The sequence below is a fragment of the Camellia sinensis genome, unplaced genomic scaffold (genome assembly GCF_055761805.1).
Source record: "Camellia sinensis isolate YWXY unplaced genomic scaffold, ASM5576180v1 Unanchor1, whole genome shotgun sequence".
Classification (NCBI taxonomy): Eukaryota; Viridiplantae; Streptophyta; class Magnoliopsida; order Ericales; family Theaceae; genus Camellia; species Camellia sinensis.
The window spans coordinates 12,648,751-12,675,078 of record NW_028128987.1 but is presented as its reverse complement, the minus strand read 5'-3'; the positions used below and the strand labels follow the sequence as shown (position 1 = coordinate 12,675,078).

At 38.0% G+C, this 26,328-nt stretch overlaps 1 pseudogene; it reads right to left on the bottom strand.

The window, feature by feature from the left end:
• Positions 1-14,843: 14,843 nt before the first annotated feature.
• Positions 14,844-18,959, bottom strand: LOC114304182 (uncharacterized; annotated as a pseudogene).
• Between the last annotated feature and the right edge of the window lie 7,369 nt (positions 18,960-26,328).

Sequence of the window (26,328 nt, the reverse complement as noted above, 5' to 3'; positions counted from 1 at the left end):
CCAAGTAATGTGGTTCCCCAACGATACCGGGGTAATTGAAGAATTCTATGGAGATCAGATCATATCGAAGCAATGCTTCGTCACGGTGAATGGCAGCCGTGCTGCCAAAGGATACGTTCATTCGGTAGAAGAACCTGAGAGCAACGAGCTATTCGCAGATGTCGGCAAAACGGCTGATCAGAAAGCAGTGGAGGACTTGGTAGAGGTAAGAATAGATGAAAAGAACTCGGATAAGTTCTTTTTGCTCGGTTCGTCATTGTCCAGCACTGAGAGATTAGAGGTCTTGGAATTCTTAACCTCTAACATCGAAGTGTTCGCCTGGACGCCCTACGACATGCCAGGCATTGATCCAAACTTCATCTGTCACCAATTCAATGTCCACCAATCCGCCAGACCAATCATCCAACGCACACGCAGATCAGCACTCCACCATGCCGAGATAGTGGCAGAAGAAGTAGGTAACCTGCTGGAGGCAGAAGCAATTAGAGAAGTGCACTACCCAAGATGGATCTCCAACACAGTCGTAGTGCCAAAAAAGAATGGCAAGTGGCGTGTCTGCGTCAACTATAAAACAGTCAACAAGGCATGTCCAAAAGACAGCTTTCCTCTACCGCGGATAGATCAACTAGTAGACCTAACGGCGGGGCACAGCCGACTCAGCTTTCTGGATGCATACAGAGGCTACCATCAAATCGCCATGCATGAACCAGACCAAGAGGTCACATCCTTTACAACTCCAAGAGGACTATACTGTTACAAGGTCATGCCCTTTGGCCTAAAGAACGCAGGGGCAACATTCCAACGGATGGTCACCAAGATGTTTGAACCATTGTTAGGCAGAACAATGGAGGCTTACATCGACGACATGGTGGTCAAGAGCAAGGATGAGAATGACCATCTCAAGGACCTAGACGAGATGTTTGAGATCCTGAAGAAGCACAAGTTGCGCCTCAATGCATCCAAGTGTGCATTCGGAGTAAGATCTGGCAAATTCCTAGGCTTCCTTGTGACCAACCGGGGTATAGAAGCGGACCCCTCCCAGATCAAAGCAATTCAGGATTTGGAGAGACCAAACTCAGTGAAAGAAGTACAGCATCTCACCGGCATGCAGCCGCGCTCAATCAGTTCATAAGCCGATCGTCAGACAGACTACGACCATTCTTTCAAGCTTTAAAAGCCAAGTTCGAATGGGACGAAGAATGCGACCAAGCTCTGGAAAGCTTGAAAGAATACATGTCTTCTCCACCATTGCTGGTCACCCCAATACTTGGAGAAGAACTCTTCCTGTACCTGGCAGTCTCTCAGCACGCAACTAGCGCAGTGTTGGTCCGTGTAGAAGGAATTCAACATCTGCCCATCTATTATGTCAGCAAGACATTGCTGGGAGCCGAAACAAGGTATTTGCCACTAGAAAAACTAGCATTAGCCTTAATGATGGCCTCCAGGAAATTGGCACACTACTTTCACGCCCACACCATAGTCATCCTCACAGCTTTCCCACTAAAAGCTTTGTTTGAGAGGGCGAACTTTTCTGGGCGAATCTTGAAGTGGGCAGTAGAGTTGGGACAATTCGATGTCAAGTTCCAACCTAGAACCGCAGTAAAGGCCCAATCTTTGGCAGACTTCGTCGCAGAGCTTACTCCTGGAAGTCATCATATCTGCCCAGTCGACCTAACTGACACAGCCGAACTAGGGATGGAAGTTGACGCCGGAATAGCGCAACCCCTAGCAGAAGGTGCTCAGTCAGACTCCAAGGCAGACCAGACTAAAGACAGCAAGGAAGAAGCAAACCAAGACTCACCAACAAATAAAGACGTGGTACAATCAGATAGCGAGGGGCAGACAGCAAGCATGGACCTCGAAGAAAACACCAGCAACATTTTTGACCCCACGACATCATCCGACCCCTCTACTTGCTGGAAGTTGTTCGTTGGAGAGATGTGGAAGCTCTTTGTGGATGGAGCATCCAACCGACATGGTGCAGGACTTGGCATAGTCCTCATCTCACCAGACGGCCTGGTTGTGGGGCAAACAATCAACCTTGGCTTCCCAGCATCAAACAACGAAGCGGAATATGAAGCACTTCTTGCAAGACTCAAATTAGCATACTATATGAAGGCCACCGAATTAATGGTCTACCGCGACTCACAGCTGGTGGTAAACCAAATTTCTAGCGACTATGAAGCAAAGAATGATAGGATGGCCAAGTACCAAGAATTGGTCAGAACAGAGATCAAGAAATTTGAAGTAGTGAGGATAGAACAGATTGGCAGGGAGGAAAACAGCAGAGCAGACAAACTAGCAAGCTTCGCTTCAATGGCAGATACTTCCATCCCTCATCCGTTGCTCATCGACTTCTTACCAAGACCAAGCATTGAAGACCCCGAAGCAGAAGAGGTATGTTGCGCTGAATTAGGCTCCTCATGGATGGATCCTATTATACTGTTCTTAAAAGACGGCATCTTACCGGAAGAAAAGAAAGAAGCCAACAAAATTCGAGCAAAGTCGTAGCGATTTTGGCTCTCTCCATCCATGGCATTATACAAAAAATTGTTCTCAGGACCCTATCTCAAGTGCGTTCACCCCAGCAAGGTGGAAGCATTCTTGTTTGAAATACATGAAGGGGTATGCGGAAGCCACCAAGGTGGAAGATCGTTAGCTTACAGAGCCATTTCACAAGGATACTGGTGGCCATACATGCAAGCTGACTCAGAGAAGTATGTAAAGAAGTGCGAAAAATGTCAGAAGTTCGCACATCAAATACATCAGCCGGCCAGAGAACTCCTACCATTGACCAGCCCATAGCCCTTTGCAATGTGGGGCTTGGACATAGTAGGACCACTTCCAACGGCACCCGGAAACAGAAAGTTTTTTCTCGCAGCAACAGACTACTTCACAAAGTGGGTGGAAGCAGAAGCATTAGCATCAATCAAGGAAAAAGATGTGAAGAAATTCGTCTGGCAAAATATCATTACATGATTCGGCATACTTAAAGCCCTCATATCAGACAATGGCACTCAGTTCGACGGCAAAATTTTTAGAGGCTTTTGTGAAGAATATAAGATAGAGTTCTACAATTCCACACCGGCGTATCTCCAAGCAAATGGTCAGGAAGAAGCATCAAACAAGGTAGTATTGGATGGACTGAAGAAACGGTTAGAAAAAGCCAAAGGCAAGTGGGCGGAGGAACCCCCTCATGTTTTATGGGCTTACCGCACCACACCACGACGGTCAACAGGAGAAACTCCATTCTCCTTAGCCTATGGTATGGAAGCAGTAATCCCACTCGAAGTTGGCCTCCCCACAATTAGAAGCGAAAATTTTGATCCAGACTTGAATGGAGAAGCCATAGCATTGGAGCTCGACCTTGCGGAAGAAAGAAGAGAAAGAGCACTGGTTCACATTGTCTCATACCAACAAGAGTTATGTAGGAAATACAACAAAACAGTGCATCCAAGACAATTCAAGATCGGAGATTTGGTACTGCGCAAAGTGATGGGAAACACCTTGATACCAGGAGATGGCAAGTTAGGGCCAAATTGGGAAGGACTTTACAAAGTGGTCGGATTAGCTGGCAAAGGGGCATACCACCTGGAAGATAAGGACGACAAAGCCATTCCAAGGCCATGGAACACTGCCAATCTCAAACTATTTTATTTTTAGCTTTTTTTACGAGTATGTGTAATTTTCCTTTCTCTCAATAAAACAAATCAATTCTTTTCAGCATAGTTGTTTGTTGTATGAGATTATATTAGTGAGTTAGGGACATCAAAAGTAAGGTTGGCTGGAAAAACGAATCTATAGGTTGGCTGGAGAAACCAACACCCCTCCTAAGCCCAAGATAAGGATCCAGGCTGCAGGACGTTTGGTCAGAATAACCAAACATTCTATTCTAAGTTGGCCGGAAAAACTAACTTAGAGGTTGGCTAGATTAAACCAACACCCCTCCTAAGCCCAGGATAAGGATCCAGGCTGCAGGACATTTGGTCGGAATAACCAAAAATTTCTTCTAAGTTGGTTGGAAAAACTAACTTAGAAGGTTGGCTGGATTAAAACCAACTCTTATTACTCTTCAGCCGAAGTAAGGGTATGACTGAAGAATGGTTGGCTGGATTAAAACCAACTTTTAATACTCTTTAGCCGAAGTAAGGACATTGGCTAAAAGAGTAGTTGACTGGATTAAACCAACACCCCTCCTAAGCCCAGGATAAGGATCCAGGCTGCAGGACGTTTGGTCGGAATAACCAAAAATTTCTTCTAAGTTGGCTGGAAAAACTAACTTAGAAGGTTGGCTGGATTAAAACCAACTCTTATTACTCTTCAGCCGAAGTAAGGGTATGGCTGAAGAGTGGTTGGCTGGATTAAAACCAACTCTTAGTACTCTTTAGCCGAAGTAAGGACATCGGCTAAAAGAGTGGTTGGCTGGATTGAATTCTTATTACTCTTCAGTCGAAGTAAGGGTATAGGCTGAAGGAAAGTTGACTGGATTAAACCACTCTTGGTACTCTTCAGCCGAAGTACGTATTTCGGCTAAAAAGTGGTTGGCTAGTAAACTCAGTCAGATTGATCAGTTAAAACCAGAATAAAGTATCTCGGCCACACTACTATTAGAAAGCAAGGTCAAACAGGAATTTAAACCGAGATAACAGTTGGAAGTGAAAAGATCATGGAAAAGTCATTACAAGTACAAACATGTAGATCAACCAAAGTAAGAGTTCAAAACAAGAAAATTTTCATTCATCAAAGAGCAAATACAAAGGAGGAGCCGCAGCCCGGTTACAAGTCCAAAACAAAAGGCAAAACAAAAATACAGGAATCAGTTGAACAAATCATCTATCTCGGCATCCAGACCAGCATCACCATCATCTCGGAGCGCGGTCTCTGGCTGGAGCTCGGTCTCGGTCGCAAGTATGGTCTTGGTGGGAAGCACGATCTCGGTTGGTTGCTCAATGATCAGGTCTTCTACCGTGTGCTCCGCCCGAGCTGATTGATTTGTTAGAACATTGCCAACCGAGGTATCAGTTGGCTCTTCTTCATCGTCGTCAGAACTCTCAAGGAACTGCTGCTGAACGGATGCAGCATACTGAGTTAGTGAGGCCGGAATAAAATACTGCAGAGCATTGTAGACCTCGGTTTCGGACCCACAACCGAGCTGCTCCATAGCACTTCTCCAGCCGCACTTGAAAAATAAGTCCTTTGCTGCCTTACATTGTTGGATATAAGCAGCCTCGCCTTCTCTATAGCCCTTTTGCTCGGCGTCATCAGTCTTCTTCTTCAATTCATTTATTTCGGCGTCTTTGGTACTTTCAAGCTTTGCGAGCTCCCACAGATGCTTGTCTTTCATTTTGGTTAGAGCTCTTTGTTTGTCAGAATTAGCCGAGGTAACCAGTCCGGTTAAGCGAGTTACCTCGGTCTCCAGCTCGGCCATCTTTGCTTGTGATTGTTTAAGCTCAGTGGTCTTGGCTTCAGCTTCTGCCATGGCCTCCCTTGTAGTTCTCCTGAGCTCCAACACTCACTTGTGTGCGATGTCGTTTTTCTGAATGGCCTGCAATAGTGTAGAAACTTTCTTTTTTAACCGAACTAAAAGATGGAAAAAATGATAAAGATGAAAAAGCAAAGAAGAGAATTGCCTACCAGGATCATGGATTTTGTTGAAGATCGGATGGCCTTCAACTCGGTGTTCAATTGATTGTGGTGCTCCATGTCTTTTGGAAGGCACACACTTTTGGCAAGGTTGAAAGCCAGTATGTGATCCTTCTCAGCAACCACCGAGTCAGTATCTTGGATATCTCGGTTTTGAAACGTGAGCTTGGGAACCCACTTGGAGGTAGATCGGTCAGATGGCTCCGGTTGAGGGTTTGGTGGGGGGCTTGGCAGAAGGATGGTTTCATCCTCATCTACTAAGCGTGGCTCGGTTTGGTTAGTCCGGGCACGCTTCTTTGACCGAGATGAAGAAGGTTGTTGCGTTGGCAGCGCCACCACGGTCTCTTGGGTTTGGCTCGGTGGCGGTACTTCGGGTCTGTTGGTTTTGGTCAAGAGAGCCCTGACTCTATTTCTCTTGGCCATTTCTTGTTCGGCTGTGAGTGGGATTAGTCTAATTTCTGGCAAGGTTGGGTCCGGTTCTGGGGCCTCCTCTAGCAGAAAGTCGGTCACTCTCGCTTTTCGGCGGCCGCTATATCTATAGGTCGGTTCGAACTTTAGCAGCTTGGCCCAACTACGTTCTGGATACCGTAGTGCGGCGCGTAAGGTCGCTAGATTTGGGTAGCTGTATAGAGACTGGAGGTGGGCAGAATCTACGAAAGAAGACAAATGTTAGTTCGGCTGAAAAATTGAAAACCGAAATATAGTAAAGCACGCAAGAAAACCGAAGTAATTATACCAGGTGTTCCTTTTTTCCAATTAATGCTTCGGCCAGGAATCTGGGCTTGGTGATCCTCAAAGTTCCCAGACACTCAGAAAAAATCGTCGTCATTCAAGTCTTTATCCGGTGTGTTTTTTATTATTTTCTTATGTCGACGGCGTATTCTAAGATAGTACACCCAGCCGTCTTCCTTCGAACCTATGGAATACTGGTGGAAGATTTCAGCTAGACCGTGGTTGATGCCTGCTTGGCGGTTTAGTTCGGCTATACCCATTATTATACGGTAGGAGTTGGTGGAAAGCTAGGTTGGGCATAGTCTGGTTTGCCTAAGGAATTCACAAATAAGGGGTTGGACTGGAAATCTTAGCCCGGTTTCTATTATTGAAAGAAGGGTAAAGGGTACAAAGCCCTGGTTTCCCCAAGGTATGACATCTTTTTCGGCTAAGATTAGGTGGACGTCGTCGGGTATATTGTAATCTTTTCGGAATTTGGCTAGACCACCTGGAGTATTTACTAAAAATCTATACTTTCCTATTTATTTTATAAGTTATGAATAAGTTAGATCGGTGGCAAAATTGTGCTCAGTAGCTCGGTATGGCGCGCAATGGAGTGCTTGGGCAACCTAAGTCTGCAAAGTGGAAAACAATGGGGTTAAGCACAGATCATTGGACCGTGCTACAAAATAAAAGCAAAAATAGGAGTCCTACTTCGGCTATGTGGATGCTACAGGTTCTGTCTCGGTTTCAACAAGATGCTTAGTAGCTCAGATTGAGCAGGGGGTTCGATATCTCGGTCTTGGCAAGCGATTCGTTATCTCGGTTAAATAAAAGGCTCAGTCAGACCAGTTGAGCCTCTAGGGGCAGTTTTCTAAGTTCGGTCTAAAACTTAGAAAGCTGGCTTAGCCCCAAAAGTCCTAGCTCGGTCGAAAGATAAGGTTTCAGTATGCTACGTTGGGACTTAGTTCGGCTCGTTTACCTCGGCTAAGGTCTATCAAAAGTAGCTGACTTATTGAAACTACTGGTACCAACATAGAGTACTAGTTCGGTTAAAGTCTGATAGAAGGACATTGACTACAAACTACTTTCTCGTTCGGTTATATGATAATTATGGATCAAACACTATTTTATAGATTACTTCATGAAGTTCATGAGGTTTTTATGAAGTTTTTCCTAAAAAAACACATGATAGAGCAAGAAAAAGTGTTTTGCAAAAACACCCAAAACAAAGTACGAAAACAAGGAAAGCAAGATAAAGGTGCAGTGCTTACCAGACGAAGAGGCAAGAAATGGAGATGAGAGCAGCAGCAATGGAGAACACGAGCTCAAAGGTTGAAGAAGTAATGGAGGTTCAGAGAGAGAAGTTGAAGAATGAATGGCGTAAGCGATTCTCTAGCCAAGGGTTGTTTTGTGGAAAGAGAAGGGGCAAAAGGCGGGAACTGTTCAAATTGTGCGAAGTACGAGGGCGGCGTAACAGCTGCGATAGGCCAGTAAGGGCGTGCCACGTGTCCTGGGAAGGAGAAACGATTCAGTTGCTATGATTGAAGAGACGTTTTGACCTGACAAGCAGAGCCCGGTGTGAAATTAGCTCGGCTGGAAAGGCTTATGAGTTTTAGCTCAGCTGGAAAGGCTAAAGGGTTTTTAGCTCGGCAGGAAAGGCTTAAAACTTTAAGCTCGGCTGATAGACAGGTAATCCCTACCATCCTGCGCAGATGGAATTAAGGGGCAACTGAGAGGGTAATTTATGTGAAAATTGGGCAGAGTTGGGAAATGGGTCATTATGGCCCACAATACGAAGGGCTGAGTAAAAAGGCCGTAAAGTTACTTCGGTCCGAGAGAGGAACAAAGTTACTCCGGCCCGAGAGAAATGTAATGTTACTCCGGTCCGAAAGCGATCTGGAGTTAGGCCGGTTGGAAGACGCTTTGAAGTTAGATCGGTCTCAGAGTTAGCCCGGTCGTGACGTATTGTGGTTAGACCGGTTAGAGCCTTGCTACTCGGTAGCTCGGTCTAACCACGCCATTCTTTGTACATGAGGAACCGAGATAAGGAGTAGTAAAAAGGAGAACCGAACTAAAGACGGTTCGGTCTACTCTGTGGTTCGGCGTGATCATAATTACTTCGGTTATATCGGAGTTCGGCTATGATAAAGACCATCTCACCTGATTTAAGCAGTGAGGGGGTTGTTGAAGGATAAGCATTGTCCTTCAGGAGTATGAATCCTAGGAGGACTCTGCATGGAGAAGTAAAAGTCCTACTAGGATTGTGCCACACGAAACCTATAAAAGCTCACAAACATCACATTTGGAGAGGTAACACTACTTTGCTTTCTAAATACACAGAGCTTTTGTCTATTGGTCAAGCTTACTGACTTAGGCATCGGAGAGGTTTCCGGCACACACCCGCCGGCTAGTTCACGTTTGTGTTTTCAGGTGATAAAGCGACGACGTACAGAGAAGTGCAGACTTAATCAACAGAATTATACGAGAATGTTTATTTCTTTCCTGTACACTCTGGATCTCAAAACAGAGAAGGTGTTGGGTAATGTGTTTAATGTTGTATCTTGGAGATTAGTAATTGATTCAATAATATAACTCCGTGTTTTGTAATGGACTTCTTTATCAAAAATACTGTGGATAATGTAAATTTATCAAAAAAAATTATTTTAAAAATGAGTGTATGGTGTAAACTTAAAGTTAGAAGGATGTGGGTCACACCCATAATAATGTAGACCATTGATTTCTTTTTTTTTAAAAAAAATATATTTTTTGAGTTTATAGGATTGCTATTTATTTATTAGATTATTACTACCATCCGGTTTGGAGTGCAAAAACATGTGAACGGATGCTAAGGTCTAAAAAAATGCACACGTCAACACAGTGGTGATGTTGGAACTTTATTTTTTAAATATTAAAACTAGATAATTAAGTTTTTTTTTTGTTCAAATTAACATTAACAAACAAAAATTTTGGTGTTAATGCTATTATTTTATTTTATTTCAACAGTGATAGTGACAATGATAAGGAGTGTTGTGGTGGATAGTGGTGATAGTTGAATCTTAGGGCCTGTTTGTTTTGGGGTTAAATAGATAGGAGATGATTAAGATGGAGTTGGAATTATTTAGTGTTAATACTATTATTTTATTTTATTTCAACGGTGATGGGGATAATGATAATTAGTGTTGTGGTGGATAGTGGTGATAGTTGAATCTTAGGGCCTGTTTGTTTGTAGAGTTGGGGAAGGGATTAGGATAGGAGAGGTGAGGTGATATAGATGAAGGTTGAATGGAGATTAAGATGGAAGAGGTGGAGATGGTATTAGAAAAATAGTGAGAGGATTAGAATTTTTTTTATTTTTATATATTAGGAATTTTTTTTAAAATATTAACGTTTAATTTTTTATATTTTTTTATTTGTTTTATTATTTTATATAAAAATAATTTAACAATTCATACACTAACAAGTATCATCAAAACAAATACAATTTTACTTAATCCCCTCACTATCAATCATTTCCATTCTACCTCTGAAAACAAACGGGGCCTTAGGGGTTGTTTGGGGTGTCCTAAATAAGTGCAGTTTTTATCTTTTTAGACTAAAAACTTGAGGGAAAAAAAAAGGATATTTGGGTTAATTTTTGACTTTTTTCGAAAAAAATGTGTACTAAAAAATTTTATAAATAAGTGTATGGGAGAAGTTATTGAGTAGTAGGCAGTGTAGTCGGCTAGTTATTAGATGGAAAATGGTTGCCTCATTTTCAGACTTGAATTGGACGGTGTTGTTCGGCCGTGTAGGCCCACCACGGGTTCTGTTTTTCTAATTGGAACCGTTCAATATGTAGAACTCGTCGAGTGCTATATATTTGTAAAAAAATCACGTTAATTGGATATTGATAGCTATCTGTTCGTGTTAGGTTTTTGTCAACCGTTAACTATAACATCATCTATTTTTTATACAAAATTGATTTAATCATGTAGCTATCCATCTCCGATTAACGTGGTTTTTTTTAGACATATAGTACTCGACGAGTTTTACACATTGAACAGTTCGGATTATCAAAATGGGACCTGTGGTGGGCCCCCACTGGCCCAAATTACCCTCAAATTTAATAAATATATATACCTATTTTTTTTTCCCCGCTTTGACAGCTTTTCCATCAATTCTCAGTACCAGTCACGTCTTTGTATTAAAATATGTAATAAATTAATTTTTTATATTTTTAATTTGTGAATAGTGATACCTTTTTAACTTTTTTAGTAATTTTTTGGCTTTTTAAATTTTTTTAGAGATGCCAAACTAGGCCTTACTTGTTAAATTTAAACGGTAAAATTTTACTGTCAAAGCTAATGTTAACATAGTGAATTTTTAATGTGTTAACATTTATTTCTTTTAATATTTCTATCAGTCACGTTAACTGTAAAGAAAAATTAGTGAAACATCTCTCTTTAACTTTGTGTAATAGGAGAAGTCTTAAATTTTTTAATTAGTTAAGATCCCTCGATAAAATTTCTCCGTGTTAGAGTTGAAATTTCTCTTAATTAAGTCGAAATTTCTCTAAATCAAATTTTCTCTGTAAAAATGTTAAGAGACCCTAATTACTATGAAAATATTTTATATTCTTTATTTTATAAAATTTTAATATCAGGAACCTTAAAAAAATTTCCCTAGGGTATGCCCATTGATTGTACAATTTAGTTTGGAAAATTACAAACTTAGTTTGGGAAATTAAAATAAAAATAAAAATAAATTTGACCTTTGTAACAAAATAAATTTTAAGCTTTTAATTTTATCAATTTAAATCCTAATTTTTTTTTATTTAATTTCAATTTAAACCATCTATCTATTTTTGTTAAGTAAAATTAACCAAAAAAATATATTCTCACCAGTAAACACATTGAAATAAAGATATTTTAGACATCTTATATATATCTCAATTGAGTTTAACAACATATCTTTTTTTCACCGGTTTTACTTAATAAAAAAAAATGATTTAGATTAAAAATAATTGATAAAATAAAAAATTCATAATTTATTTTGTTATATTTTTTGTAATTTTTCCTTCTACTTTTTAAATATTAAAATTGACAGTAAAATTTTAAAATAAACAAATGATATTGTGGTCAAACATATTGGTCCTTTTGGTAATGAACTTTCATAATTGAGGAGTTCTCACCAAATCTCCTTTGGTGGAACCTCATATACTATTTACTAGTTTACTTTCTGTTTTTTTTTTTTTTTTTGGCGTGTGGATTAAAAAAAAAAATGCCAGTGCTGTTTTCAAGCATAAAAATTCATTGACATTGTTTGGCTTCATTAATGAAATTGAGTATGGCTAAGTATTTATAAAATCCGTAAATTAAATTAGTCTAGTTTAATCTGGTAGATTTGGATTGGATTTTTGAATTTGTGGTCTAATTCTAAATTGAAAAATTGAAGAGTTGTTCTACATGGATCGATTCCGAATTTCACTTCACAGTTTCGGATCAAAATCCATCTGAATCATATGTATTACAGTTCTGATACATACTATCCTACCTCTTGTATATAAAACCAAAGCTACTGTTGTATTTTTTCCACTCAAAGTTTGTTTACCTTTCTACTCAAAGCCGCTGTTGTTGTGGAATGATGGACTGTTACTAGAGCTGCAAACGAGTCAAACGAAGCCGAATTTTATTGAGTTTGAGTTTAGCTCGTTCGCTTATTAAGCTCGAGCTTAGCTTGATAAGTATCTGGGTTCAAGTTCGGCTTGGCTTGACTCGATAAGATTTTTTAAAATATTATTTATCTTATTTAAATAAAAATATTATTTAATATATAAATAATATATTTATTATAAAATTTAAATAAAGATAAATGAACCGAGCTTAACGAGTCGAGTTTATTCGAGTTTGAGTTTGGCTCATTTAAATGAACCAACCCGAGTCAAGTTTATTCATAAATAGTAGCTCGATTCATTTGCAACCCTAACTGTTACTATGAAGCTATTTCTGTGAAGTAGTGTTGTTTTTTGTTGCTATTGTTGTGTTATTTTTTAATTTTAGTTTTGGAATGGTATAATGATGGAACCAATTATAGTATTTTTTTTTTTTTGGAATTTGTTAATGGTTGCTGCTATTGTTGCAGTGAAACTAGCTATTACATTTCTTTAAATGAATGGTAGGACAATGTGCACGTTTATATTTTGAAAAATTTTGGACAAATTAATGTAGAAATGAAAACATTATGTGATTTTTTTTATTAATAAATTATGTAAATCCGTGATTTCAAACCATGCCCAACTATATTTAAATGTTTGGTTTGTAATTAATGAATTGAGTTTAATTTTATCCCAAACTAAATTAATTCAGATCATGTTCACCCTAAAATTGATAATTAAATTTTGAGTAGGGTAGCGATTTTTTCCACCAAAAAACTACTAGATTTAAATATCATTGACCGGTCATAAGACCTGCCCGTAACTGTCCCATGATTTAAAACAAACCAAACTTTATCAAATGGGCCTAAAGTGGCCCAAGAATTTTAGCTAATAGGCCCAACATAGTCATGGGCTTTCTTGATTGATAACACTTAGGTTTTTAATTTTTTTGTTTATATTTACAAAAATTTTAAAAATTCAAATAAAAACTTGTTTGGTAAATTTTTGAGTTATAAATCAGTGGTCTCAGTTTATAAATTTGGCCAAAAAATGTAAACTCAAAAAAGGTGTTTCCATTTTGAGTTTTCAGTTTTTTTTTTTTTTTACCATCCAACACTAGCTACCACCCGCCATCATTTTCCACAACCGTCTTTCGCCACCACCACACACCACCCGCCACCCGCCACCACCACCCACCCCTCGCCACCACCACCACCCACCTGTCATCCACCCACCACTACCATCCACCGCCTGCCACTACCACTCACCACCCACCTGCCACCACCATCCACTACCCGCCACCACCACCCATCCGCCACCGTCACCTACCCACCCACCACCACCACTACCCACTACCACTCGCCACCCACCTGCCACCGGCTACCAACACCACCACCACCCACTCGCTACCACCCACCCACCATCCGCCACAGTCACCCACCCACCATCACCACCCGCCGCCACCACCCACCACCACCCGCCACCGTCACCCACCACCACCCGCCATTCGCCACTCACCCGCCACCATCATCCACCACTCGCCACCACCACCACCCACTCCCTACCACCCACTACCCGCCACCGTCACCCACCTACCACCACCCGCTACCCACCACCCACCGTCACCACTTTCCACCACCGTCTTCCGCCACCACTTGCCATTTCTCATTCTTTTTTATATTTTTAAATTTTTTTAAATATTTTGTCAATTACCAAACACGTTTGTAGTTTATGTTTTTTTTAGAAATAAACAAAAATCAATTTATAAAATTTTTATAAATATAAACTGAAAACGTAAACCCTTTACAATCAAGTTTGGATTAGATCCGAAATTTGTGAACTGGAATGAAAAGCCCCATTCGTATAAGGCTGTTTGAGCTTGTTACTAGTTCAGACTGGCCGAGAGCCTAAAAAAAAGTCGGAGAAATTGCAATTCAGTGCAATTTGAAAAAAAAAATTCATAAAATTTTTCATGAATTTACAAATATTTTGAGAAGACACTATTGATTTGCAATTTTTCCAAAAAAAGTCACATTTTTCATTTAGTTTTTTATTTTTAGTAAAATTTGTGTTAGATTTTTTATTTTATTTATTTATTAATTTTTTTTTTAATGTTTTTTTTACATTTCAAGTCTGTTTAGTTTAGAATAATTTAAAAAGTAAGAAAAAAAATTTAAAAATAATATCTACTAAAAGTCAAAAACAAAAAACTATTAAAAAACAACTTTTTTTTGTTTGTAGTGGAAAATTTTCAATATATGTATATATATGTTTTTTAGACTGATTTGAAAAGTAAAAATATTTATAATAAAAAAAATGTTTCTGAAAAGAATTTCTTTTTATGAGTAAAAAATTTCATGTGACATTTTAACCTTTTAAAAAGATTTTTTGGTTAACAAGTAAAATCTCGAGTGTGTATATTGACTCTATAACAATGATACCATTTAAGTCAGAGAGTACAACTGTCAAGATTTGACCCTACATTCAAGCTTTGAATAAGGTTTATCCAACACTTAGACAGCTGTCCTAGAACCATTGCACCAAATCTCAAGGAGTTGGTCATGAAAAGTGTAGAACTTGAGATCTCGGGATTTATGCCCCAAAGCCTTATCAAAGTGCCACAGCTCTTTGAGTTACTTTTTTAAAAGATAATGAACAATACAATGATTTTTTGACTTTTTAATATTTTTAAGCCAAAAAATAACTTTTTACTTGTTTCTCCAAATAACCCTTAAATAGATTTAAAATACATAAATAAATAAAATAAAATGAGTGACTTATAAGTCAGCTAAGAGAGAGAGAGGGATTCAAAACATAAAGTTGAGGGAACATGGATGAGGAGAACAATGAATAAAGCTAAAAAGAAGCTGTAAATAAAAGACAAAAATAAAGAGATAATTTGACCCCAAAAAAATTTAAAAAAATTAAAAAATGTATTACGGTAGGTCATGCCAAACAAACTCACAGTAATAAGTTCAATCAATTTTGGGCAATATGATTTAAATGAAGAAGAAAATTAGAAACGCATTTAGAAATGGAAAAACAAATTTGAAGATTCCTAAACTAGATGCTGCCATGTTCTTCAAAGGGAAATCCTCTAATGGTCTAGTGCTTGGGATTTTTCCTTCCAAATTGGTGTTTGTGACATTCCTGCAATCAAACCCCATTTTGAAAATTTTGGGTAAGTGTATAATGATATAATAATGCATTAATATATACAATACCAAGATCAATTTATTTACAACCTTAATTAAATAAATAAGTAAATAGAGGCACAAGATTAAAAAAAAAAAGTTACAAACTTACAAGATTTTGAGATGGGAAAGGTTTAAAACTTCCTGTGGAATTTTTCCAGATAAATGGTTATCGTTGAGGCGTCTACAAGGCGAAAAACAAAACAAACAAGTGTGAGATAGAATCGCGAATTTATTGTCAATTTTTTTTTTCTTTTTTTTCTTTCACAAATCCCCTTTTAAATCCTTATTAATTCAAAACACAGTTTTAAGTCGTGAAACATAAAAGCAAAACAAAGTATCCGACACAAAAAACACAAGACAGATAGTGATGGATATATAATTAACTAGGTTAGAAACACCTTCAAACCCAAGCTAATTATATATATGCAACCCACCATGTGGAGTCCGCTATAGTTAAATGGTCATATGAGAAACCTTCTATAAAAAGCCAAGCACAAAGTAGACAATACTCGAACCATAAATCTACTCTCTTTACACTTCAATTGTACTAACTTAAGCAACGGAATAGCCTTTGCAGACACCACACCGATACTCACCCAAACTCACTCTTTCTCTCCTCATTAATGGTGAAAAATCATGGAATCAAGTGAATTTCAGCATCATCAAATAGAATTTTACAATTTGTTGGTCCAACCCACTTTTTAAAAATATTGTCTAGCAATATATTTTTTTGTTTTAATTTTGGAAAATTATTCCAAGCCCTAAGGGCACACCACATGGCTTATGCCACCAATCAATCACCAAAAACATAGCTACCTATTGTTTTCCCATGCACTAACAAGCTCCACATTCTCTACCAATTATCAAAGTTTTTGGGCACCACCATACCATGCCTATGGGGCATCAAATAACTTCTCCCTAGTTTATGTGTTTCTAAATTTATTGTGAAACATTGAAAAGTGATGTGTTCAATCATCAAAAATTCAAAATTTTATTTATTTATTTTATTTTATTTTATTTTTTTACAATAGTTAGCGAGGAAATAGGGAACGGGAAGTTGCATACTCCGGCAATAAAACAAGAGCTCAAACATCATACCTGATAAGAAAATACCTCATTTATTGAGCTAACTCTTTAATCTTAAACTCCCATTCAATTAACTCAATTATATGATAGAAACCAAGTATATTTTTTTGTTAGATTGCATATATATATATATATATATGAACTAGAAAATAAATAAATAAACAAAATTCCAAGCCAAAATACCTTCTACTCGTACAAAAGAAATTCACATCTAGGTTTGAGCAAACTCACAAGAACTCAAGGGACTTCAAGTTTCCCAATGAAGGTGGAATTTTTCCTGAGAGATTGTTCTGATACAAGTCCAACTCAATGAGATTCTTCAAATTGCCCAACTCAGCCGGGATACTTCCTTGAATGTTGTTTTGGTGAAGTACCCTACACCATCAACACATAACAAACAAATTGTTGTTTTGTATTTTAAAGAAATAGAACATAAAAAGTTCCACATAACAGAGATAAAAGGTGGAACCTTATCTGTAAAACTTTTCGTATTTTTATTTTTGTGTTACTGAACTTTTTTGAGGAAATTAAGGAGGGAAAGAGCTTACAGATATTGAAGTTGTTAAAGGTTTCCAAGTTCAGGAACCAAATTGCCAGTTAGGTTTTTAGAACCCAAGTCCCTGCTCATATGTGACAAGAAAAATATAATTAATTATTTTCCTTTCTTTTTCCCGGAAAATCAGAAATGAAATGGAAAGAAAAGCTTAAGGTCTCGTTTGACAACTTTCAGTTTTAATCAAAAAATTAAAAAATTATTATAAGTTGTCACATCATTCTCTTTACTTTTTTATACATTTTTCTTAAAAAGTTAAAAAATTATTAAAATAACATATTCTCAAACGAGGCCTAAATGTATGAGAAAGCTTAGAAGAATCAAAAGAGTGCACATATGAAGTGACGAAACATTGGCACATGTATACATCATAGCAAAACATACAATTTTTTAGAAAAATTACATAGAAAATAATTATATATTTATTTATAAAAAAAATTAAAATATTTATTATTAATATTTATAAAGTTCTACTAATCTTTAAGCACAATTCAATTACTTTAAAGTGGAACATCCCACAAAAGGCAAAAGGAAAAGAATAAAGGGGAAAATGGATACTTTACAAAGAAAATAAGAATTTGAATAAAGTTATACGCATCAATTGATATATTAATTAGTGTATCAATAGATGATATAACATAATTTTAGAAACTTTGAGTCTCTATAATTTATATAATAGATAGGATCCATATTTCTAAAGTGATAATGTCATAACATATATTTATATACTATTTGATATATTACTTGATGTGTGTAATGCATAGTAAAAATATACGAGGGAAAAAGAGTAAGGTCAAGTTTGGTAAGTAGAAAAAAAGTTGAAAAGTCAAAAAGTAACTCAAGAAGTTAAAAAGTTATCACTATTCACCATAAGTCAAAAAGTATGACTGCACAATTTCTAATCCTAATTTTCCCCTATACACTAATTTATACAATTTTTTAATACACATTTTTTTATAAAATGTCAAAAAGTTAACTCAAACATCCATATTTTTTCCCTCAACTTTAATCTAAAAAGATAAAAAATACACTTATTTAAGACACTCCAAACAACCTCTACGACTTTGAAAATCAAGACGCCCATTTGGTATCAATTGCAGTGATATTGGGAGTAACAAGTGATGCATATAAAAAAATCGGATTAAAAGCATCGATCATAAAAATTAAAAATAAAATAATAATAATAAAAATAATAATAATAATTAAAAATAAAATAAAATAATAATAATAATAATAATAATAATAAGCCTTCATTTGGTTTTCATTGTGGGCTATATAATCACAAAAGACAAAAAAAAAAGTTATAAAATCACAAAATGACAAAAAAGCTATAAAAGTACCAAATTACCCCATATACAAATAAAAAGTCAAAAAAACATCATTCTATACTGAGGGCAATTTTGTCATTCTAAAGTCAAAAAAGTCAAAAAAATCAAACAAGAATACCAAACGACTAAAAAAGTCTCAAGCTAAAAAAATCCAAAATACCAAAAAACCAACTAAAAAAAACCAAAACCAAATGACACCTAAAACAAGAAACAAAAATAAAAAACTTTGTAACAATTATGATTTGTGAATCGATTATAAATTAATATATATTATGCATTAGTTGATATATATGTGACTTTTACTTTCACCCTATACGGGGAGTGATAGGCCAAAAAAATTACCGATATTTTAAACAGCAGTTCTATCATTTCATAAAAAATTCAAAATTTTGTCCAGAATTTGTAATCAATAGCCAAAATTTATTGAAGCTGTGTGTAGCCCCTCACCTCATCAAGAAGGGTAAACCTAAACCATTGATCAACAAATCTAAATATATTTTTCCAGATATTTATCTAGTCCCTAGACTTTCTCTATATTAAAAAAGAGAGAAAGAGAGAAAGGGGCAATACAATAGAATAACTTGTTGATTCTGATTGCAAATGATGTGAAACCAAGTACAAGGGTTGATAATAGTTGAGTCCCAACTATGTAAGACGTTGTTTGGATCTAACAAGCTAAGCTTGAAGACAACAAGAGCATCTCCTTCATTGTTCCCACAAACCATTATTGAGTTTTCATTCAAAACTATTGTTAAAAAGAAGGTTAGGGCTGCAAAGACGCTCCAAAACCATTTTGGTGCTGCCATGGCTTCTCTCAATTGGTTTGTAAGTACATAGAAAGAAAAAAAACAAAAACAAAAAAATCTAGGGTTTTAAGTGGTTGGAGTTTTGGTGATGAGAGCAAGAGTGATATATATATATATATATATATTGATAAATGAAGAGAGAGAAACGTTGTTGCTCACCATGGTTATTTCTTATTCTTCAATTATTTCCATAAAACAAAGGTTTGTCTTTAGCAGTTATGGAGTTTATTGGAAAATTCTATATATAAATAGATTTTTTACACGATTTATCACTAGTGATAAAAAAACAAAGGATTTTACATGTATTTATTAGGGAAAATTATACCTATGTATATTTTGAGAGAAAATATTATAGGTCTCAAATTTTCTATTAAATAAACGATCAAATGTCTCACACGGGTATGGGATCTACAAACTTCCCACACCGTGTGAGATATTTAGTCATTTATTTAGTAAAAAATTTGGTATCCCTATTTTGAATTTAGATCCTTTCCAGTGTTTTCTACGGGAACGGTCCAGATTGGGTCACGTCCCCCACTTAATGATGGTGGCTCAAATATAGCTCATTACAAAACAATAAAAATAAATAAATTCCAAAATTTTCCCCAAAACATTCCGTTGCCACCCTTGAGTTCTTGACTAGCGACCACTCTCCATGCGAAGCTCTTCGGTGAACATCGACAGCAGCCTCCCTCTCCAAATCCACTCTCGCTAAGTGGCCTGAAATCCTTCTCTCTCTCTCTCTCTCTCTCTCTCCTCCCTCTTCCTCAACACATTATCCTCACTCTCTTCTCCTTCAAAATTTTTCTATGATGACTTTTTTTATAGGTTGCAATCTCATGTTCCTTATTTGAATTGTTTTAATGTAGACTAGTATATGTTGCTTGAATTCATGTTAAAAAAGGACAAGAGAATCTTATTTCATTTTTGCATTGCAATAAATATCTTTTGTAAATGATATGCCCCCTACTTCTATGATAGATTTGGTTGTCAAGCCTCATGAACAGGGAACTGCTTTTATCTAAGTTTCAAAACTTATTTGTCTAAGTTCCAAAACTTCCCAATCAATCTAATTTTTCCCAAATTTTTTAAGCAAGCATGGTAATAAACACATTTATACAAACAATCTCGACACTCATCAACAGGGCAAAATTAGAGCAAAATTCCTTAGTTATTCCATACTCATCAATCTTATTTTTTCCAATTTTTTGAGCTATACATATCACCAGACTGAACTATATCTATTAGGGAAAAATTAGGGCAAAATATATTTATAAAATTAGGGTTCTTTAGATTAATAATGTGTGTAAGATAGAGAGAAAGAGTGAAAAAGATTCGGGAAAATTCTTGGTATCTTTGAGTGTGTGAAAAGAGACCCCCCCTAGTCAAGGAAATGTTGGATCCTATCTCCAACCTAATCTCCGATCATCGTGACTCACCAAACCTCGGCAAATCAACGGAAGAAGAGGACCACCTGATCCGAAATACAAAAAAAGGTTAAAAGTACGAATCAGCAGGAGGGAAAGGAGATTAAGCAAGGAATGGCCATGGAAACTGAAGGTCTTACCGAGCTAGCCAACACACAGGAGGTACCTGTAGTATCTCCCCCTCCCAAATCCTTCAAGGAAGCCCTTACCACAGTGAAGAGTAGTGATTATCTTTTTGATGTTGGAGTTGATACTCTATCGTCTGATGAGGAGGATGACGAACAGAGAGGAATTTCCACCACGGATGAGGTCCTATCCGAACACATGGGAATCTCCATGATTTCTTTGCCTAAAAAACTTTTGGAAAAAATCCGAAAGCCTTGGGAGAATGCATTGATCATCAGGTTACTGGGCAAGAACATAGGCTATAAGATGCTGTGCTCGAGAGTTGTGAAAATTTGGGCACTCCAAGGTGAGTTCAACGCCATTGACCTAGGCAGCAATTATTTCCTTTTAAAATTTTCTGAGAAAGAAGACTATACTAAAGTTTATACAAGAGGACGATGGGTTATCCTGGACCACTACCTAACAGTGAGGAGATAGGAACCAAATTTCAAATCATCGGAAACACTTGAAACCACGACCGCAATATGGGTCCGATTTCCAGAGCTTCCGATCGAATACTACCAAGAGAAAGTCTTATATGCTATTGCAAAATCAATTGGTAAGCCTCAAAATCGACTGGACAACAGCTATGGCAACCAGGGGGAAATTTGCCCGGATTTGTGTCGAGATGGACCTCACCAAACCCCTGAAGCCTAAGTTTATCTTGGAAGGGCGGTATTATAATATAGAATATGAATCCCTACACTCTTTTTGCTTCCTTTGTGGAAGAATTGACCACCGTAAAGAAGCATGTCGGTTCAAGGCACTACCTAGTCCACCGTTGGCAAAGAATCTAGACGTTTCCGGGGAGCAAACTCTGTCCACGGGGACCGCTGTAACTAACGGTAACCTGTACCATAAATAGTCTGAGGAAAAGGCCTTTGGGCCTTGGGTGTTGGCAACCAAAAGAGGAAGAAGACCAACCCAGATTAAAAAAAGCCCCACCCCGCAGCGGAATAGGTTCAAATATTTAGAAGAGGGCCCAGATGGCCACGAGGAAAGTTCTAGGGGAAGAAACGATAAAAGGGCAGGGCTTGAGAAGGCCCAAGGAGAAAGCAACCCATAGATTCACCCACAACATTATGATGATTCCAAAGGCAAAAACAAGGTTGGATTGGCCCAACATACAGATGTTCAACCAGAGTCAAACCAAAAGTAATCAGATCTGGAACCAATGGAGGAGATAATTACGAATCACGCTAGGGAGATCATGTCAGAACCTACAAGCAGCGACCAGCCTATTCTTACCAAGCATAATAATGGCCACCCAACTCTTTCAAACCAATCTGATATAACCTGCTCCTTACCTGCGCCATCAACCTACATTGACTCAACTATAGTCGAGAGTACTCACCTCCAAACCTAGCTAGTACAACAAAACCCTAACATTAGTATAAGCCAAAACACCATAGAGTGTTGGGGGAGAGAACCAACCCCTCCAGACCCTGGTGACTTGAGAAACGAAACAGTAAAAGAAGATGGCCTTCGAGCAACAGACACCAGACGTACAAGAGCATGTGAAGCAGACCGGTGCATTGAGTCTGTTGTTCGAACCAGAGAGCGAAGCAATTCACATCGTCACTTTCGTATGGTCGATAGAACAAATCCGACTGACAATCGAGCCAAACTAGGAGAGCATCCCTGTGAGACCATTCCACTTGGTTCAGACGGCCTCCATGCGATCAGTCGAGGACGATCATTGGAGGATACGCAGCATCATTAAGGACTTGGATTCTGACCCACCTAATTTCTCATCTATGGATCTGCTGAAATTACTCTTTTGGAATTGCCGCGGTGCTGGCAATAAAAACTTTAAGCGCCATCTCACGGAGATTCTCAGGACTCACGAACCGGAAATCTTGATACTCATGAAAACCAAAGTTCAATATAGTAAAATGGGCAACTTCTTCAATCGACTGGGATTCACAGCGTCTACTATAGTGGACCCCGTGGGTAGATTTGGTGGGATCTGGATTATATGGGACACTAGCTATGTCAATGTAAGAGTATCTGCTATAAGTTCCCAAGTCATACATGCAACCGTACATAAGGAGGACTATGAAGAATGTGTTCTTGTCGCTGTTTATGCTAGCCCAAACCCTGTTCTAAGAGAGACCTTATGGAATAATTTGGAAGATGTTGCAGCGAACATGGACAAACCGTGGCTGGTCGCAGGTGATTTTAATGACTATGCAAATCAAAGTGAACGAAGGAGCTTTTCCAACAACCAAAGCACAACCAGACCTCAAAAATTCCTTGATAGAGTCAATAAATGCAACCTGATTGATTTGGGAAGTTCAGGACCCAGAATGACTTGGACTAACAAGAGACATGGGCTGGCTAATACTATAGAAAGGTTAGACAGAGCGATGTGCAATGCAGATTGGCGTACATTGTATCCTGAAGCTAGTGTGAAAGTGCTCCCTCGCACATATTCCGATCACTCTCCTCTCATTGTCTACACTGAAGGTATGCACTCTCTCAATCCCCCAAATAGACCTTTTAGATTTGAGGCGGCTTGGATGTCTCATCCTGGTCTGTTGGATGTCATTAGCTCCTCCTGGACTGATATGAATAACAAACTTCTCGATTCCACTACTGAATTTATAACTAGAGTTAGAAAATGGAATCGAGAAGTCTTTGGCAACATTTTTAAAAAAAAAAAGAAATTTACTGGCCAGAATTGAAGGCATCCAAAAAGCCTTAACGAATCAATTTTCTCATAGTTTGTTCACCCTTGAGAAAACTCTCATTATTCAGTATAATAATGTGTTATTGCAAGAAGAGATGTTATGGTTCCAAAAATCTAGATCAAAAACCATTACCCTTGGAGACCGTAACACTAGATATTTTCACATTTCGACCATCACCAAGAGGAGAAAATTGAAGATTAATGCCCTTAAAGATAACGAAGGTAATTGGATTCTTGAGAAAGCTGATATAATTAAGAACATTATGGATTATTTCAATGATCTTTTTAAAAAAGAGGATGTTCATTCTTTGGAAAATTGGCAAAACATGACCTCAACTTATTTTACTCTGGAGGACAATGCGGGAATGCTAAAACCCATAACTAATTCTGAAGTTTTGAAAGCTGTTAAAGTATTGGTGTTTTTAAAGCACCGGGGAAAGATGGTATTATTCTACCAAAAATACTGGCAAACTGTGGGTCATTCGGTTTATGATTTTATTCATTCCTGTTTCCAAACTGCTAGAGTGCCCGATGTAGTTAATGAGACTTTTATTGCCCTGATCCCAAAAATTGAGAACCCTGACTCAATCAAACAATTTCGTCCCATAAGTCTTTGTAATGTCACTTACAAAATCATAACTAAGATTATAGTGGGTAGAATTAGACCTTTCTTGGATAGGCTCATTAGTCCCAACCAGAGTAGTTTTATTCCTGGGAGACATACCACTGATAATATTATAATCACCCAAAAAATCCTCCATACTCTGAGATACAAGAAAGGAAGAAGTGGGGGTATGATTTTCAAAATTGATCTTGAAAAAGCTTATGATAGATTGTCTTGGGATTTTATCAAAGACATTTTACAGGAATTTAAACTCAATGGAAAATGGATTGATTTGATCATGAACTGTGTCACTAATAAACATTCCTCTATCCTCTGGCATGGGGAAGTTTTTGAGGGTATCCGCAATGAAAGGGGACTTAGACAAGGTGATCCTCTCTCTCCTTACATTTTTGTTCTTTGTATGGAGCATCTATCCAACATGATCATATCGAAAGTGAAAGAGGGATCTTGGAAAGGTTTAAAAGCTTCTAAACATTGTCCAACCTTGTCCCATCTCTTTTTCGCTGATGATCTCATCCTTTTTGCCAAGGCTGACCATCCTACCTGTGAAACCATCACTGGGGTCCTTAATGAATTTTGTGCTGTTTCTGGTCAAAAAATTAACTATTTGAAATCTAAACTTTTTTGTGTCCAACAATATCTCTCCTAATCAAGCTAGAGCCCTAAGCTCCCAGAGTGGCATTCCCCTCACTCAAGACCTTGGCAAATATTTGGGATCTCCTCTCCTTCATAAAAGAGTCAACAAAAATATGTTTAATGAAATCCTTGAAAAGCTGAAAGCCAGACTCTCAAGCTGGAAAACAAGGAATTTATCCTTTGCTGGCAGGGCTACACTCATAAATTCTGTTACCTCTGCTATTCCTAGCTATAATATGCAAGTCATGGAACTCCCTAGACAATTTTGTGATGAGGTTGACAAACTTAATAGAAATTTTCTTTGGGGAGAATTTGATAACAACAGGAGGGTCCACCTTGTTAACTGGAACAGTGTGTGTAGACCTAAGGAGGATGGTGGACTTGGTCTTAGAAGAGCTAGAGACCAAAATGATGCACTGCTCACTAAACTTGGCTGGAGCATGCTAACTGATTCTACCAAACTTTGGTGTAAGGTCCTACAAGCCAAGTATCTACAAAACCACACCCTTTATAATTGGCCTTTGAAAAGGAGAGCCTTCCACATTTGGAAAAGCATATGTAAAAATAAGGACATCCTTAAGAAAGGGGTTAAATGGAATGTGGGTAATGGGGAGACCATATCCCTATGGCATGATTGGTGGTGTGGTCAAAAACCTTTGGATCAAACATATACTTCTCCACAAGTTAATGATGAAGATAAGGTGAGTTTACTCCTTGATGATGAAGGAAATTGGAACCCTGCAGCCATTGTGAATACTGTGTCTCAGCAAGACCTCCAACAAATTCTGCAAATCCATAGACCCAGGTATGTGACTTACACAGATGCCCCTACCTGGTTTGATCCTCTGGAGGAGACTTCTCAACAGCAGCTGCTTATAAGACCATTGTAGGACCTGAGATGGATGGAATTGATTGGAGATGGTTATGGAAGATCAAAACTCCTCAAAAGTTGAAATGCTTTCTCTGGCTTATGCTCAAGGATAGATTGCTAACTAATCAAATGAGGCTTAGAAGATGCATGACAAATTCTGATTTATGCCCTAGATGTGGGGTGTCCAGTGAGGGCACGAACCACCTCCTTAGGGAGTGTATCAATTCCAAAAACATCTGGACTGAAATAAGGAATGCCACATGGTGGGAGGAAGGTTGTAGATTGCCTCTAATTGAATGGGTGTCTTCTAATATGAAAACAAAAACTGTATTTCTTGGGAAAAAATGGTCTCTCTATTTTGTGGTTATTCTATGGCAGATCTGGAAAGACAGAAATCAACTGGTTTTTGAAAATTCTATTCACCCCATTCAAGTTAGTCTCAAGAACATTGGAGACTATGTACTTGAGATTGATGAGGCATTCCAATCTTTTCTCCACCCTAACCATACCTATTCTAATTAACTGGCATTTCCCTCCTGCAGGTAAATTGAAATTAAATACTGATGGCTACTCCAAAGGAGATCCTGGACAGGCAGGCTATGGAGGGCTCTTGAGGGATGAAACAGGCACATGGATATGGGGATACTATGGAAAGCTGGGCCACTGCTCCAGCGTAGAAGCTGAGCTTTGGGCCATTTACAGGGGTCTCACCATTCTTCTTCAGAAAGGCACATTGGATGTAGAGATTGAAACTGATGCCATTCAACCCATCAACCTAATCCAAGATGGACCAAGCCATCACTCTCCCTATAAAGCCCTCATAGAAGATACCAAGTTCTTAATGTCAAGATGCAAGTGTGCACTGAGTCACACACTGAGGGAAGGAAACAGAGTAGCTGATCGTTTGGCAAATATAAGAGTGGCACAAGATGAACATGTAGTGATTCTGGAGG